General features: G+C 25.4%; 1 long non-coding RNA gene across 1 annotated transcript; it reads right to left on the minus strand.

Annotated features, from left to right (window-relative positions):
• Positions 1–7,199: 7,199 nt before the first annotated feature.
• On the minus strand, positions 7,200–9,576 carry LOC126550319 (uncharacterized). The gene is made up of 3 exons (XR_007604383.1): positions 9,366–9,576; positions 8,877–9,030; positions 7,200–7,432 (listed from the first exon to the last, which is right to left on the minus strand). It is a non-coding gene; the product is annotated as an uncharacterized LOC126550319 (long non-coding RNA).
• Between the last annotated feature and the right edge of the window lie 11,510 nt (positions 9,577–21,086).

Raw genomic sequence — 21,086 nt, forward strand, 5'->3', positions numbered from 1 at the left:
TACATATATTGATGTATTAATATTATACTATGTATGCTATAAATTAAAATAGGGATATTGGGTGAGTGCCTATTCTATTGTATACACAGATAGACTGTTTGTACAATGTACTTATAATAGAACCAAGAAAAAATGTATAATATGACTATTGAATTAATTGTGTCATATGAAAATAATATTATTATGTATTGCACTATTGCAAAATTTGTTCACTGGTAAGTTACGTGCACAAGTGTAAAGTATAATACTTATGATATATTCCTATTAATAAATTGGATTTATTTTGCAACGGCATTAAGTTTTATACTGTGACTTCAGTGTCACGTCGCTACTGAAGTAATTATGTATCGTTAAAACTTATAATATTATTATAAATTTAATAGTATTTAACATACCTTCAATAATATTGTATTATGTACCTAATAAATTCTAAATCCACATTCATTAATTCGTCAAATGTAACAATATTGTTGTATTGAATTTCAGGATGTAACCGAAATGTAAGGTTTGTAAGTTTTTTTGAATAGTTTTTTTTTTATATATTATTTCCGCAGATAATATTGATTTTGTCGGCCGCTGCAGCATTAAATCAACATTGGCCGGTGTAAAAAATTGTATCGTGCTTACATACTCTAATATTATTTATCTTCCGAACGGAACAGCGGTTATATTAATTATATGCTTACCTGACAGAATCGTAGGTTAAGATATTATTATTGTTTATTATACAGCCATATCTGTAGGTAATAATGTATAATTACATAATATTATAAGATTTCCACGAAGTTATAGGTAAAAACTAAAAAATGATATAATAATATCCGATATCGTATTTCATCGATAGAAACGTTAGTCTGCGTGACTGCGTGTAAACCATACGATAAACTATCTACACAATAGTCAAACATAAATAACGCTTGTCCTATTACACGAATATTTGGTATAACAAATAAACACGAAAAGCTGAAAAACAGACATATTTCAGTCTTACTGAGTAGTAGTGTACACTGCATTTGAGCACTCATGTGGAACGTATAATATACATATTAAAGTAATCATCGAAATAATTCTATTTGAAAAATAATTTGTTTTTAAACGTTTAAGATAGTAGTTATTGGTATTTTAAGGGATTTAAAACCTGTATTATAATTAAAATATTGTTAATGCGTTCTCTAAAAACAAATAAAAATAATATTTTCTAGTTTAATCAGTTAATTGTACTATCTACTGATTCAATCGTTGCACTTAAAATGCATTTTAATTAGGTTCATTATATACCTACATATATACATATACCCATAATATTATGTAGAGTAATAATTATTCACAAACTACAAAGACGTAGAACATAATATTATGTCGTATTTAGAATGGGAACTGAACTGTGATATATTTGATTTATTTTTCAGTGTTTGCTATACAAACTACCCCATAGGTACCTATTCAGTTGCTACTCGTTGAACAATAAATTCTGTTAATTTATAACCATAAAAGTAATACTTTTTGTTTAAAGTATAAGTACAAAATAAAAAAAAACAAACATTATGTTTTTCAATGAAAGTAATTTTCGATTACTTACATATATTATATATATATATATAGAAAAAAACTTTTACAATTAAACTGTCAGCATAGTTTATGTGGTATTATATACATATACATTAAATTAAACATATGCGTTAAATTTACGGGATTTTTGACTGAACGTCTTGCATGTAACGCTATAGCAGGACTCAATACCATAAGTTAAATTGCTTTTAAACAATCCTTAAAAATACTCGTCAAACTTCTTTTTTGATTTCATGAATAATTCACCCATGTTGTAACGACAGCTGGTTACAGTCGATTGAAAAATAAAAAAGCCAACAAGAAACCTTATTGGACTCCACGATTTCCATCGATAGTACTATAGATGTAATATTAGGGGGGAGAGGGTGTAAATTTGTGCCAAACCATGCGCATTTGGAACATGCAATTTAGTTCTGCACTGTCGCTCCAAAGAAATTTTAATTATGGAAGATTGGTACAATTTTCCAACATAAAACAACACTCGCGAGTACCATTTATATTAGTCAGCTGGTTAGTCAATGCCTATATATGTATTATTTATTTAATTCAACATTAATTTAAGTATGCATGTGTGTTTAAAAATGTCGAAGTATTATGCTACGTTGATAAATTGATAATAGTTTCTCACGGTAAATAAGTAATATTATGTTTAAGCGCAAGCGTATAATAAATGTTTTTATAGATAAATATACTTTATGATTAAATACTTCTTAATTTAAACGTTTTCAGCTGGATATTGGTTTTTTAGTTTGTATGATACTAAATTTTAAGGAAATTATACATATGGCAGTTTATTATAAGTATAACGTTTCATGTATCGATCAAAACACTCCATCAATATATATTATTCTATTGTTGTTGATTATAGTATAATTAAGTGTTTGATTTTTTTGTTAATCTTTCTCTCGTCATTGCACTGAAGTTACGAAATTGTTATGAAAATCACGCATAGAGTGAAAGTAAATTGATGAGCAAGGGGACCGAAAAAATGTTTACTAAAAGGAAAATTATAATAATATTTTATAAAAGATAGTTATTTTTTTTTGCTAATAGCTAAGGTCCATTTTAAAATAATGGAAATGTGATTTAAACGTCGTTTAATATATTTTTATAATAACACGTTTAATGACTAGCGAATCTCGTGTAATGAATTGACAATACAATTTATCGTCTTAAGTCGTAACAAAACATAAGGTTTTATCCATAACATTTTATAAACAAGCGAATATATATTTTATGTCATAGAAATCAACTAATTCACACGGTTTAACTTGAGGTTATAAAATATAAAGATGTAAAATTCGATTTTTGATCGATAAACTATAATCTTCTTTTATCTCCTTATTTTACATAATATATTTTTACTTCAGCTACAAAAATGTATAATAATTTAAAAATTATGATTTTTTGAAAAGTCATTACCCAGAATTATTTCGTTTTTAAGTCATATTATAAAACAGTTTAACTAAATGAATTTTTCAGTAAGCATCTAACTGAAGTGACATTCGCTATACTAAAAAATAAATGAGTTTTCTACATAATCTACATTTTTTAACAACTCAATGATTACTAACTATCATTATCACAATTTAATTAATTTAATTAAAAAATCCGGTTCCTTAATGCCGTCTAACATTAAAAAATATAAAGTTATCTATACTAACTTAATAAATTCAATTTTGAATGTTTCGTTAAATTGTTAAAAATATAAATATTTGTTACTTTTACATAACTGAGAGAATGAAATCCTACCAGTATACTGACGTCAAACTTTTAGCTTTCTGAAAATATATTATATTGTAATATAATTTATGCATCTTTTAAGTTTCAACATTGAATCAGACAATAATCACATCTCCTCTTTTTCAAAAATAATTTTCTATAAAATCTTCTAATAAAAACCTCCTTTTTCAAACCCGATGGTTTCTATACTCGAATATTAAATTAAAAAGAATGCAAATCAACCAAGACATACGGTCTTTGGTGAATTTTATTTACATTGAGCACGGGTGTTATTAAAATGAACACAGTTCTTTCATAGTTCTGTCAAGTACGAAATTGATTCTTTTTTTAAATTTATTCATAACATCATAATATATTTTAACTAATGATTATTACCTAAATTAAATTGTACTATGATGTTATGTATAATATAGGTTATAATTAAGTCGTTCAAAAAGTATAGTGCATGCACGGTAAGTCGAAAAGTTTAAATTCCCAGCTCTCTCTCAAGACACATGCAGAGTTTTAATGTTATAATATTTCCGAGCCGGCACACTCCATGAGCAATAGACCTATAATAATACGTATTATAACTATACAGCGGAGAACCCAAACTTACGATTAAGATGTAAGTACGTTATATTTACGCATGAGTTGTATACTGCAGGTACGATACTCTAACAAAGTTTCATGAATCGATTACGGTCGAAAGGGTCGTCTCCCTTTAGGTCGTCTATAAGTGAATGTGCTACAAAATGACAATATATATTTAAATAATCTTGTAATAGCCATGTCTAATATACTATACCCTAGGGTGGCTAACGTGTGAGTCATGGCTTATTATAATAGTTAAGTGAGTCGTGTAATATTTATCTATTATTATTATATATTCAAATTATTTGTGAGAGGAGAACTGGAAAGCTGTATCTTCGATGTTTATTGAATAGACATTGATAAATCACACGCGAAAGGTGTCCAATAATATTAAAATAATAAAACCAATACGACCGTTTACATGAAAATATTATTTATTATGCTTATCTAGTTGTAATAACAAAATCGAAAATAAAAATAATTGTAGCTATTGTTACTTCTACCCAAAATTATTATACAAGACAGAAAATTTTCTGTAAGTTGTCTATTTGAAGGAAACAGAATTTTATCGCGTATCGATTGTTATGTTCTAGCCGTTCTAGGACAGTGAAAACATGCCTAAAATAATAGTTATTCTCTGAATATAATGTGCTGACAAAGTTTTTGTAATTTGCACGTTATTAAGTTAGATGACGATGTGATTATTTTACATAAGCACACAAAGTTTGATTAAAATTATATTTACCTACCATGATTAATTCGGAAGCTTTTACTCGCGAAATCGCTGGTTACAACATATAACTTATACCTATACAATTCCATATACATAATATAAAATTATCCCAACCGTTCTCCGTTGGTATCTCATGGGGATTTAAATACATCAAACTATCACATTTATAAGCATATTTCAAAATATTTAATGATATAAAAACTTTTTCATTTCAAATATTAGTTTTGAACAAGTTTTGTTATTCGTGTGTTGAAAATAAAATACACAGTTTTCTGTAATGAATGAAACTTGCATAATGCTATTATATTTTGATTTATATTATAATAACAATAACGATATAAGTGTGAAGTTCCTTATTATAAATTATAATCTAATAACGTGCACTACTAATTATTATGCAAGTACTATACTAATATCGCGCAAAATAATATTATGAGTGTATCTTTCTAAGGTACTATGTAATGTTTAATTTGGTTTTGTAGATGGTTCTCGATAATTACAATAAAATAACTATAGAAACATACTATATTTAAATTTTACTTTAATATAATAGTGAATTGATTGCATAGATAATTGTTTTAATCAATTAAATGAATAAATCGGTTAATAATAATTATTATTAAATCAACAAGATTATTTACAAAATTTTTTATTTGGATTTATTTAAAATAATGTACTTACACATGCAAATTGCAAATAATATTAATTAGCAATTAAGTTAAAATCAAATATACACTTTATCTACCTCTACCTATACTCAATATATTTTATTACACAAGCGTGAGGAAATTTGTTTTTTGTTTTAAAAAAAATTAAAACACTGAACGAAAACTACACATTATTATACGTATAATGTTTGCAAAACATGTAATATGAGTTCAATTAGGTTATTTCGGTTATAAACATATATCAAGACTATATCATATATATACTCGTATTCTTGTACATAATATCCTGTTTTTGTTTTTGTTTGTTTTTCATGCGTCCAATTACGGGCAACACTGAGTCAACCGAAAATCAAACATGTCCGTTTACAACGCGAACATAATATTATTACACTGAAACTGAATGGATAATTTGAAAAAAATAAAAATAAAACTGATGAAAAATCTTTATGGTTTTTCCTCACGTACAGACTATTGTTTAATACGTTACTTTGTATCTCTTTTTTAATATTATACGGCAAATAATATATAATATATATATATATATATAATATATATATAGCTATATGTTGCAGCTACACTATAATATTAGGTACATAGTGTACAGGACGAATAAAATAACGTTTTACTTGCCCGACCATCGCCTGAGTCCTATGGTTCAGTGTTTGTATATAGGTATAAACCTAACTCGTATACAATATAAGTCACGTTCAGCCACTATATAGATGTAGCTACGGCGGCAAACCTTTTGGCCGGTTACGAAATATAATAAAAAATTATAGTCACGGTTACGAAATCCAGTTTTCTTCGTGTTTGATTATGCAAATTATACTTGGACGACGTCCCGAAAGATAGGGTATTTGTTTTGTTTTTCGGTCAGGTTTGTATATTTTAAACTTAACTCAACAAACCACGAAAAGGCTTGGTGAGGGACACCCACCTCACGAAAACGTTGCATAAAATTAAAATACAAAATGCTTTTTTCCACGAATAAGAATAATATACGACATAATTTTCAAATAAAAGTGAAGAGTAGATTTTTTAAATTAAAATAAATATATTCCTTCTCTTTGTTGTTTACAAAGAGAGAGAAATACAAAATTCGGTTTATGCAATTAACTAATGTCATACACCACTTTTCTCAGTATAACGATAATTATACTTACATTTATTATAACACAATCTGTAAACTATAACTCAAAATATAACTAATGATTTAACTATAGTATTTACTGTTAATTTTATAAAAGTAACTTGTATAGAATTAATTAAAATACATATTAAATACATTAGTATACATTCATTTATTTTAAGTTATTAAGTACCAAATTATACGGACATTAGAAAACTAAGACGATATTTTAACAGTACAATGATAATTTATATTTTGAATCGTTACACGTATTCTGATTATCATATGTCTACTGATCTTGACACGATAAAAAGAACTGAGTGTAAACAATAACCAATAACCATCGAATCGGTATAATTTATATGCATCTCTATGACTCTACGATATTAAAAAAAATTAATATTATATGGATGGGCTGTTGTTTTTCATTAAACTGATGCGGTAGTCTTTGATAATAAAAATCTATTTTCGATTGGATAGTAGTTACATGTCTTTAACTTAGAGTGCACAACGTTGTGTATGTCTATTCTTTGCTGCTGTCATATTATAACATTTAATAATATGTTAGTCATAATATTCTATAATACTACTATAATATAGGATAATAATAAAGCGCTTTTTTTTAATAAACTGACGTGTCCGAGAAAATTGCACAAACCAAATCGAATATCTATATACTATTAAATTGAAGAATAATAATATAATAGAACACTCCACACTCGTTTTTATATTGTTATTAGTCTGTTCATTTTTCCCTTCTATATATCTTATTTATATATAGGTAATGTACATAATTGGCACCGTTGACGAACTAAATTTCAAATAGGTTTTCGTTTTACAGGACATTAATGTATATTCGAGGTTAAACAATTTCTAAAGATAAGGAAAACACGACCTAATAAACTAGATTTTAATCTATGTCCTTTATTCTTCATCAAGGAGAAGGTTTTTGTCAGACTTAAATTATGTAGCCGGTAGTATAGTCATAATTAACTGTAATAGATCCGAGTGACTGCTCTGAAAAAAAAGCATCAGATGGGTCATAAGCACGTAACACTTAACCCACATAATAATAAATATACATACCATGATATATATTATAATTTATTATAAAGTATATTATATTATAAATTATAATATCAGGAATAACTAAAAAAATAACGTGTAACTGAAATCTAAATCAAGTAGTAACTAATATGTTTTTATTATTTTTAATAAAATATTTATTTCTAAATTAAATTACCTGATTAAATATTTCTTATAAGTTTAAATATTCCAAGACTGTATCGTGTTAACAGAAATAAGATACAATGATTAAAAAAAATATTTGAGTTAAAAATAAAACTAATTTAAATGATAATATATGAAAACTGCTCCAAATGTAGATTAATACTTAAATATGATTCTTTTATTTTGAAGATATATTTTTGTAAAATTTTTAAAAATTAAATAATAAATAATAAAATAATGTGGAAAACCAATAGTATATTATTACATTTGAACATAATCCACATAAATTAATCGACCGTTTAGAGAAAAAAAAATTGAATTATATATTTTTATAATAGATGGCCATAATACCTATACGATATTTTACTAATTATAAATTTCTAGTAATATTTTTTTAATTATCTAATTATCTATTTAATAATATTATTTTTATATTAAACTTTTTGAACAACTCATCGATTTAACGTATTAAACAATTTTATTGAATATTTTGATAATTTTATAATTTTATAAGTTATACTAGACTATGTTAACGTGTTGTGGCCATGACACACAATTATTATACGAGTACATCATATATCAGCCTATAAACATGCTCATTGCTTTGTGTGACATTGGTCAATGGTCATAATAATAACATGAAATAACTCATCACACCACTCAGATATCTTAGCAACCATTTCAAATAAATCAATATTGTATAAAATTACAAACGTTACATTACTAACAGGTCAACACCAATACAATTAACTAATATAAATGGCTTATTTTTATGACATCTAACTAATCCAATATTTTGGCAACTCGTGTTTTGTAACTAATTTCATGTTTTTTTTTTTTTTTATCGACACAATAACTGTAGTGTCACATTTCTATAGAATTTAGGTCCGTTGGGTCTTAGTCAACTTTTGGTATGTATTGAAAACCGACACAAACACGTAATTAATCTTTTTTGTTGTATTTATCATCGATACTTGAAAATAATTAAGAATTTGAGCAACAAACTTAACCCTGAATAGTTATTAAATTTATTCGTTCTAAAAATAAAATTATTTTTAAATACAAAATCAACAATAATAAATTAGAGTTTATGTTACTGAGGATTTAGGTATTCATTTTGAATTAAACTAAATAAAATTTTAAATTAATCATAAGCTAATATTAAATAAATTATACAAGATGCTTGGTTTCAATAAATAGAAATACACAAAATTTTGATAATTCGTATTACTTGAAAATGTTATATTTTTGTCTTGAACGCTCTTCCTTAGAATTTAATTAATTCATTTCGTTATCACACAATTAATCAACTTATATCAATGATCTCCAAGTTATTCGATAAACATTTTTAAAAAGAGTAGCATTTATCACTAATGTTCCTTTATCTAAAGAACACATAATATTGTTCATATGTTTAATTTGGTCTAAATTCCTTGTTCCTTTTAGAAGACAATTGGTGGATGAAATATAATATATATATATATATATATATATATATATCATTTGTTAAATGGGAATATTGGTAGGTGGAAATGTATAAAATATTAAATTGTACAAGCAAAATCCTAAAAATTAAATATAAGATACATACGTAATATGCTACTTTAAAATACATATCATCAATAAACAAATAGTAAAATAAATTTAATAGGAATCGAAACTTTTTGGAACTTAAATTGTTATTGATAATAGATTAAAATATTTCCTTTAAAGATAATACCTAGGTACTCGCTTAACACGTTTAATTCTGAAATATGGTTTTCTGATCTTCTTCTATAACACTGATAATTAGAACGAAAAAAAAGCATTTAAACCTTTTCCTCATTGGGAAATATATTTGATTACAAACATATCTTTTTAATTGCAAAAAAAAAAAAATGTTTTGTGTGTTTAATAGTTGACCGTTAGATAAAGGTAAGCATATATTATAATATTTATAAACTTGTTAAATAGTAATGAATTATGAAACCATAACAACTGATAACATGTGTAATATCAAAGCGTCTTACAAATTTCAGATAAATCCTAGCCAAAACACAGTAAGTACCTATAGGTACATGCTTTAAAAAAAAACTGATGACCCGATTCACCTCCACGGTCAACGAACTTATTCACACTGTTCTACGGTACATGGGTACTACTAACTCTAGTACAATTCATATTTTTTTTTTTTTTTAGTAAAAATTAGTTTAACATTCTGTATTACTAATATAAAATCAAATTCCTAATAATAATGTAAATAAAATATAAAATTGCATTAGAAATATGGTCTTTTACATCGTTTTCAGAATTTTTGTCGTGTACAATGATTTTAGATTTATCATTAAATTCAAAATGTATAATATACCAGTGACCTACTCAATGACTAGGTGCACTCTTTTTATTTTTGTTTCACTATTTTTTATGTGAAAGGGCAATGCCCAATACATAGATAAATGCTAACGATTAGTATTATATATAAGTAATTTTATTTATTAAGCAATGTGTAGACGTTTAATATTATATACAATATTAGTTAAAGTAACAATGTAGTTTTGACAGTATCAAATATTAAAAATATATTTTTTTTTAGATTTAAATAAATAAAATATTTTATTTTGTTAAAATTAAAAAAAATATATTCAAATATACCTAATTGAATTTTCTCAAATATGTCTTAGCTAAAACTATTATTATATATTTATAAGTAAATATTTTATAAAAAAAAACGTTAATGATTAAATCATAAGGTCTCATAACGTTAAAATTATATTTGAAACGAAAACTTACTGGGCTATCCGGATAATAAGTAATAACTTTATAAAATGTTCAATTTAGTTGATTAGTCAAAATCATGCACTTGTTTGTTTTAAACACATTTTGAAAAAAACTAGTCAAGTGTGTACCCCGACTCTGATGTATATTATGCGGTAAATAGAACTTACATTGAGTAAGTTACTACAATGAATTTTATTAAATTCAATCATATCTCGAGTAAAAATTATTATATGTATACAGTAAACTGTATATAACTTTAATGTATATATATATATTTTTTTAAACCGTTAATATTTACTAGACGGGTATATTATATAAGTATATAGCACATACGAAAATGTATTATTTAAAATATATTTTTAATATTCTTCCTACAACCCTACATTATACAGATTGAAGAACAGGAACTAAGCTATTTTTAATAAATTCTCATTAAATGTTTCAATCCAATGCAAGATAATAATAATAATAATATATAATATACCTTCTAAATTCGTTTTTACAAATAAAAATTATATACATTTATTAAAAACTTTAATAATAATAATTTATTTTGGTAACTTGAATTCTTAATTAAAACAATTCCATTCTCACATATATAAATATATAAATATAATATATACATAGGTACTTATTATATAGTTTACATTAATATACCAAAAACTTTTAAGTTTTAATTATTCAAACTTACAAACAAGTTTGTATAGGTATACATATATTATGTATAATGTATTACAATATAAGAAGTAGTAGTAGGTTGGTATTTTGACACTATTAATGTTCATATTTTAGTAAATTATATTCTTTTATATGCACATTTATATATAAAAAAAAGTTTTATAATTTATTATTAATTTAATAGAACTACATTTATAATTTATTATCTGTCATTAAAATATAATTGCATAAACTAGCTATGTATTTATATTATTACATTTCTATTTACTTCTTGGTAAAATAATATTATGTATAATTTGTAAATTTTTAATAGTTCTTGACACATTGGTCATACATTTTTAATACGATAAATAATTGAAAACTGAATGTTGATATTAGGTTTGCAAAACAGTTAAATTCAAATCATATGTTTCTTTATTAACGATTTTTTATATGTAATTACGTGTTAAGTTATTCATATAATACTGCAGTGGCGATAGTCGAAAGTTATATTCGCAAATATTTTATGTAATCTAAGATACTCATATTCATAGGCTGATTTATGTAAACATAAGTATTCAAATTGAGCCCGATTTTGGTAAAAAAAATTATTTCAAAGATTATAATAATTATAAATAATAATATTAATACAATTGAAATAGTAATTACAATTATCAATTATAATAAAAATCTAAATAATTCTACATTGTTGAATGCCTTTAAAATTTGAATATAAATAATTACGTTATATTATTATAGAAATATTGCTATTATTAAAATATCAGTCTGTATAACTATTACGATAAGTACATATGTATTAGATTAGAGACTCGCAGGTAAATTTTAAAATTTATAAAACTCAACACAAATCGTAAATTATAGTTTCTATTCAATCAAATTTAAATACTTAAAAATCACTATTATAAAAAAATAACTCTAATCAAAAGTTCAGTTTTAAGTGTGTATACTGATTGAAACTAATAAAAATGATTAATAAAAAAAAAAAATAATAATAATAATTTTACATAATGTGGGTATAGCTCGTAAATATGAGTGTCAACATAATATGCAGTATACTCATACAGAATTACTATCATACTGAACCGGACCATTTTCCACCAAAAAATGAATGGTACACCACTACACCATTTTACTTAACATTAAATTTTTCAAAAAATAAATTAATGATACTTTCCATCTTCCTCCACACATTCATTTGAACAAAGATAGCGTGAAAGTCATATTTAACTTTTGTAGCTTAAAAATAAAGTCAGTTAACTATACGTATTTTATCACTGCAATGATTTTTAATTATAATTTGTTTAAAACTCATGTTTACTTGTACTTACATAAGTAATGAAAACACATCTAAAACAATGTTCATGGCCAGAAAATAATAATAAGGATCTATTCAAATTTATAATATCGTGGAAAATTCGTGTTTTGATAATATAAAAGTAAAAAACTATCTAGGTTTTATTTTTATTTTTCATAAGACTCTCAGTGAGAGAACATACAGTTAAAGCACTTGTTCAACGTTTGAAGGAAAAATTATTCTACAACCATATTATAATATCGTGTGCAGGCGGCAGAGTATATTATAGTCAGGTCGTTCCTCTACGAAAAATTAGAATATTTTGTGGACATCCCACACTCCTCGATCGCGTGTATTATACATTATCGCACGCGCTATTGCCAAGCGACAAATAATAATAATAGTAATAATATTTTATTTAAGTTTCGAGAGCACGCGCGATTTGCAGAAATCTCGGCCACGGCGCGCGTTTTCGTAGCGTTTCGCGGCGATTGCGCTCGGGTTCAACGTACTTTGGGGCTAGCTCGCCCGAAGACAACACACTTTCACTTGCCGCTGGCTGTTCGGCGACAAGTGTCGGTGGTGGGAGGGAGTAACCTATCGCGAAACGGCCTAACCCGATTTCTAGCCGGCCGGCAGCACCTATTCGCTTCTCGCGAGAATAACAATAACAATAGGCACGTCGTACAGCGTTGCAATGATATATTATTATTATTATTATTAGGACAGAGTCGGCTGATAAATAATAATATAATACTATTATTATATAAAATCATACGTGGGATGGAATAATAAACGATGTGTTATAGACGGCGTAAAGATGATAGTATAAATAAATAACGCACTGCAAATTCGCAAAAGACGATTTGAAATTTCTCACTCGCTATACTTACTCTAGAGTTTATACAGTTGTTTTTTTTTTTCATCTAGCAAAGTCGTTAAAATAATTATTATTCTTTGATTGTACCCCATTGTTTAATTTACTTAGATGCAATAGTCGAATTATTTGTTTTTCACACGATCAATACCAAAATATTACATTTATTACTTATTGTTCATCGATCGTCAGTTAAACGTCTATTTAATCTACAAGAGTTTCACATCATTCAATATTGATTTAATTTTAATGATATCATTTTAACGTATCCTAAGCTTAGATATTAAACTATATTATGTTCAAGATGTTTGGGTTTCTCAATTCCCGTTTCTCGACCGTGTTCCATCAGAGTTTAAGCCTGTATCTCATCTGCTTCACTCATGGCTTTGAACTGTTTTCTAGTTAAGTCCTTACTAAAGTATAATGTCTTTGATTTATGGGACCCTTATTAAATTTTCACAAACTTGACAATTATATAGAGCTAGTTCAATGACATTCCCTTTCGTTTGCTGGTCATGCTTTGAATATGCATCAAACTAACCACGACTACTCGCCCACTCTCTGAAAGTTAAGTTTAACAACCTCAGTCGATTCATGAATTTATGCAAGCCTAAGATTAAAAAAAAAGATTTCTACAAAAACGTATTAACGCGGTTCAATCGATGAATTCTACCTTTCTACCTTACCTAATTCTCTGAACCCTGTATAAATTTTGATTTCCTCATCATTTCGCTTGCTCCACTGCGTTTTATGTAGTTTCTAGGAGTTCAACAATTAATTACTGAAATCATACGCTTTGAATTATAAATATAATATATTTATATGATAATCTCAAAATATATTAAACAAATCATATTATGCCGTTCTGTTGGAGCTAATTCTTTCTTGATGTGTATAAAATGCAATTCTTAAATGTTTAATTATAGTAATTCTAATTGTTAATCTAAACATAATATATTATAATAGAATCTATTTTGTTATTTTTGATAATATGAAATGCGTATAAGTATTTAAGTATAAAGTATTATATACTTTTTTTATTATTAAACAGTACTTGAACCATAACATAATTTAGTCCAGGTACATTATACAAATTATAAATTTTTAAGCTAATCAAAAACATAGTGGGCGATCGTTGAATTTATTTTCACAGTACATTTTTAGGATTTTCTTATGGCAATGTTAAAGTTGACTTGTGGAGATACTGCAAGCAACGTACATAAAAGTATACACAAAACACGTATAGTATCGACTTTCAAAATCGTAGTGTGTTAGGTTTTCACAAACACCAACACATTATATTATATATTATTCAGGATAGTATATTATATAAACATAATGCGATTTATACCGTGCCGAAAGTCCTTGTAGCACTGAAGGTCTCTTGCTTTTTCTCCTCATCTATGTATAATATAGACACGTGGCAATGACGAACATAATTTTAAGCAACTAATAAAATTGTATATTATAATATAAAAACATGATGTATACTATATCATATCCAGAATCACATTTTTTCTGCAATACCTATTACCTATAAATTAGATTAGTTATATCATATATATCAATTCATTTTTAATATCCTTGTATCAGTCCCCAGGTTAGGTATTAAGCATGTCTGATTATTTCTTCCGTATAAATGGTATAATATCTGAGACAAAAATATTGTTACAGTTTTAAATTAAATTTTAACATTTTATATATGGTGTTGAGTATACATCATAACATACTTATTACTGTACACCCTGTTATATAGAAGTATATTTATTGAAAAAAAATGTTGATACAATATCGATATTGTACAACTATATATCATTATATATGGTTTAGAGTAGGAAAAAGTATATCATTCATACGAAATCACGTCATAAATTCAGCAATATGGTGAAAATAAAACATCATCACAACTCTACAGCTTTGCAATTTAGCTACCTACATTATACATTACACATATATATTTTAGGTATATAGTTTAACTTATTGCGCTACTTGTTTATAGTTAGGTATAATATACACTTGCGAGACAAAGTGTTAAATCAAAAAAACTATATAGAATGCAGTATGCATGTACTTGTGCTATATTACTAGTATAATATATCGTTATATGTGCATATAATATTATAATAATATTTAGGTATACAATACATTGGCTGACCAAACTACAAGTTATAATTATATATGCCAATCATGTAGATGCTGTGCATAATAGTATACTGTACAACACACGCTATACACTACAAGTATATATTATACCGACAAGTGTAATTGCACGTATAATAATACATGACACCCAAACAACATGCGACGCGTAATATAATGAAAATATGGAAATTGACAAGCTGGCAAATGTTACCTTTGGGTGGTCTACCTCATTAGTGTCCCTGAAAATGAATTCTTCCAGTTTTTAAATTCCCCTGTAATGATATTTTAATAAAAGAAACTTAAGATAAATGTGTTGACTTCCTGAAAAATATAAGTAACTAGACTAATGAAATTTTTCCAATTAAAAAAAAAAAAGTTATAATTTCTAAAATAAGAACTAGATAATAGATAATTGGTATTTATAATTAAGTAAGCATACATCCTGACCATAATCGATGAAAATTAATTCCAATTTTTATATCCACCATTTCGTCACTATAAAACATAATAATTTGTTATGCACAATATATTTCCTATATTTCATAAAATATTCTTTCTATTTTATAAAAAAAAGTCTTCTTAATATGAGCTATTTTAAAAATAAAAATAGTGAATACAAAATTTTGTGATTACATATTATATGATTAAGCAAATAATTAAATTAAATTCTCAAGTAACAAATATAATATGTGTAATACGTTAATATAGATAAATATTAATATTTTTAAATTTATTTATATTTTTTATGATTACATTTATTTGTCACAGGGTGAATTTTCACTTTTAAAATGTATACTAAGAATTCTACAAATAGACAGGTCAAAGAAAATTATAATAAAATTATACTATAATGATCCAATAGATTCGGATCAATAATAAAAATCTTTTTTTAATGAAATAGATTCTTAAATTATACATTGATTAATTTTAGTAAACATAATGTTTAAAGTATAAGTTTATTATTAATTAACAATATTTATTTTAATATAACTATTTGAATTTATTTGTTATTTAATAGAGATGCTTTGAAAATTAAAATCATTTAGTCTAGTCTTTTGCATAAAAATATATTTAAATTACCTATAAGCAATTAATAAAATAAAATTTATATTATAGAACATATCATAAATAGGTAGGTAATTAATAAAAATTTGAACAACTTTTCCGGTCTCTCAGTATGTATACAATAAACAGAAATATCTCCGACCTCTGCTAGTTAAAAATAATCGTATGTATTTGTATCATATGTATTTTAATAGCTCAAAAGCTGTTTATGAGATCAACACAGGCTATTGTTAAACATGACCTTTTATGTTTATGTAAATTACACACCTTCAGTTCTGATATGATTTTAATACCAAAAAATCTAACTTATTAACGAAATATAAGACCATAAAAATATAACATATCAATATCTTAGATGACAATATAGGTCATACTATTTATATAATAATATAATTTATTATAATTAAAAATATATCTCTTAAAAGTTCAAATACATTTTATTTTCAATTGTAATTGATGGAATGAAATATACATATTGGATGATAATTAAAAAAAATATAAATATTTTAAGTCATTGTTGGCTCATTCAAAATTAAAATATATCGGTAAACTATATTCGAGTAACCGATACATACAATTATTTCATTATTCATATTAGATTTTATTCGAACTCTGATATCTGTATTGTTTCCTCACTGTTATAATAATATTTTAGAATATTAAAAATTATATAATGTATAATACTCGATATAAGAATATAAAATAGTATTCTATATTTTTAAATTCAATATTGTACTGCTTATATTAAGTAAATTGAATATTAATAATTACTGGTGATTGAATGAAGTATGCATACTGAATAATTAAAATTTAATTAAACTCTTACTTAAATTGTACACTTTTCATCAGATTGTAACTGATATTATATGCTGCCGCGCCGTGTTTTGAATTTGGAATTTCGATCGTGCTATAGATAGCCAAATGTACCTAAGTAATTGAATACACCATTACGTAAACGTTATAATCTACACCTGTATTTAGTATCATACGATAAAAAAGAAAAATAGTTAAGCCTTGACTATATTATGTTCTGTAGACATGTAGTCGCTGAATAACTAAAGATATAAGTATATAATATATTACCTGATAAATAATTATTCTATTACATTACAACAAAAAATAAGCGGTAAATCAAACTATTTTGAGCATAAAAAAAATTATCGCATTTGTGTATGATAATAACAACATATGGATTGTGTTTAAAATTAGTTTATACATAAAATGCTAAATACATTAAATTTCTTGTTCTAGCAAGTATGCAATATAAAATGTGCCATGTATAATTTTACAATAATTAAGTATAAATGTACACATTAATATTCATAAATTAAATTTCCAAGTTATTTTAAGTTTGGAGATCTTAACCCATTTTCGAACACAAGACAATTCACAAATCACGGGTTCATAACATATAGGTATAATAATATATAAGTTATATAATAATAATATATTGTAGAGAAATTTAAATTTTATATTACCTTCTACAGTCAATTTCTTTTCTATTGCTACAAGTACTGTATGGTTGAATTCAACTGAATATTTTAAAGCATAGGCAATACGCCATACCGATTAATAGTACAGTTAGTGCCTATTATTACCAAATGTTAAACATCATGCAAGTACTAATTTGTTTTAAAATTTGATACCTGAATTTCATTCTTTTTCAATATATGCTTATAAAAATTAAAAAAAAAATTATAATATAATAAACATAAAAAAAATGTACACGTAAAAGATTTATATTGCATACCTACGGGCTACGATACACAAACACCTATACTAATAAGCTATTTAGCTAAGTTTCCTGTATATAAATTATTATCATTTATGTGATTCAGTCATTTAAATAACCAATAAATCATATTTTGAAAATATAAATAATAGTTAATACATGTGTATATAGGTATATTATACAAATTACAAATTGTATAAAATCAAAAAAAAGTATTTAGCATTATGTTTTTATTATCATGTTTCAAATATTTCGAGACAAACGGTATCCAATATGAGTATCTAAAGTAAGTTAGTACTAACCTAACCTGGACAGTATACGACGGTCGACTCAGTAACGTATATTATCTGCTTTACAGCCGTATAAACCGGAAAGATGGACATCCGCCAACGCGTATTCCTAGATGTTTAAAATATACTCGATTCTGGCATATTTATTTTAGTTATATTTCTTATTTTTTTGTCGACAGTTACGAAAATATGATATGTCATTAAGTGCGCTGTAGGCACGTATATATAAACATAAAAAAAAAATGTATTTAAAATGGTATTATAAAGTTTGTGACTATGAAAATAGCTAACGCCAAATACTCAAACACGATTACCTCTATTGAAAACCAGTAATTATTGTATACTTATTGATTGTATTGATTGAATAGAAAAATAGCTAAAATAATAAACACCTTAAACTGTACGATGGATCATATAGGCGTATAATAATTACCGGAGTGATTATATTTTTAAGTACAAATAATCTACAAGTGAATAAGGCGTGGCCTTGGTTTTAACTACTGTTTTTGTTTTTTCGATGCGTCAAGGTTCGTTTAACGAATTGTTTCTATATATAATTATTATACAGTTAGTCGGTCGATGTTAGCCAGTCAACTAGAAAATTAAAAACAGATAAATTACATAAAATCGCAGGCGCTACGACCACGGTCCTAATTTTATCAAACGGTGTACGGCTTACAGTTACAAATCAACATCGGACTAAATACAATTGTAGTGTTTAACACAATGCTAGTATAACGAACGCCTATCATTCAATAGGCAATATTCTAGCCTGTAGGTATAGAGCTTATATATAGGTACGTAGTATAAAGATAAAGTATTTCAATATTCATCATAATAATTATATAATATTGTACGAACTATGAATAAGATGTTCGAATATTATTAATCTACAACTTAGTGATTGGTATACCTCTCGACGAGGTTTGAATGAAATGAAAAAACTCTGTGCCTAAAGAGAAGATAATGTTATTTTATTATATAATATGTATATCTTTAATATTAGTATTATTATTTAAAAAAATATATATTTAAATAATTAATTTATATTTTTAAGAACCAATTCTTAACAGTTAATGTAGTATATTATTATAAACGAAACATCTATAATTCGATACTCTGTTTTATTATTATTTTGTTATAATATTATAAGTATATATTGTAATTACTATTATTGTTTTTTTTATTTTGTATTTCGTATGATATACTGTACTTCAAATAATATGTTTTTGCTATACTTTAATTTTTTTATACATGTGACAATGACACGATATTGTCATTATATACATATTATTATGTTTGCTGCGACATTTTCAAAATGACATTAGTTACCATTGGTGCCTTGTTGGTTATCGCGAACTAAACGCGTTTTTGTACCACCAAACGTGAGCGTGAAACGAATATAATATGATGTAGAAAAAACTCTGTGGTGTTGCGAAACGTCAGTTTCGACGACTCGGGGCCAACGCTCTCACAGCGATTTGCCTAATATACTACGTTTATGCATGCGTACAATCAATACCAAACCTTTGATAATTTCTTACTTACGAGTTACATAGATTTTTCAACACAGTTTTTGATCTAGGATGTATATAAAATACTATACATCTATGTACTTGCTTGAAAATCATTTACTGTTAGACTACGCTGTTCACCTATATTATATTATATAGGCTAACATATTTAGGCTATATGAAAAACGTACGGTAAGTGCAGTCGATCAGCGCCTGACATATTTTCAATAATATAGATTTATTTATTATCCGAGTTATAAAATAATGTAGGTACAGTAATAATATTGTTAAGAATAGTTTAACAATAGGTATTGTAACTAGTTTTCACTAGATATATTAAATTTGAAAATGGTTATGGTTTTATTTATTTTTTAATAGTTTATAATTGATATACCTACATCTAAATTTTCTTAAAAATTATTTGCGCATTAAGATATGTATTTTAATGTAATTCTTAATTAAACCATATGTTACAAAATTAATCAACTGTTTGATTGATAAGATATTAATTTATATATCATAAAAATAAATATAAAGGTTAAAAAAAACCTAATACATTTTATACTTTTTTTAACCCTTAAATCGACCTGAATATTAACTTAAATATCATTACATTTATTCTGATAATAATTAATGAGTGTATACAATTGAACAATACATTCAATAGCAATTAATTATATTTTAATTATTCAGTACACGAGCTTTTGAGGTAAGTTTAATACAATTACGTAATGATCGTAAAACTCCAGATGGAATTATATAATATTGTAACTATTCATTTTTAAGCATACAAAATATATTAATATATACATTATTCGCAGACATTATACGACATCTGAATAATTATAAGTATTTTATTTATAGCATTCATCATTACTCGTAACTTATTAGTAATCCAAAGCCGTACTTGTTCTCATACAAAAATAAACATAAACGAATTTGTTTATACAATGTAAAATACACGACTGAAGTTGTAATGATGAAACACTAAATTATTATTGTTTTTTACATTGGTTAAAATTCATTGATTGTATGAAAACAAATCAATCGTTTCCTTAAAGTATAATATAAGATTACCTATACGTCTAAAAT

Source organism: Aphis gossypii, chromosome 2 (assembly GCF_020184175.1).
Source record: "Aphis gossypii isolate Hap1 chromosome 2, ASM2018417v2, whole genome shotgun sequence".
Lineage (NCBI taxonomy): Eukaryota > Metazoa > Arthropoda > Insecta > Hemiptera > Aphididae > Aphis > Aphis gossypii.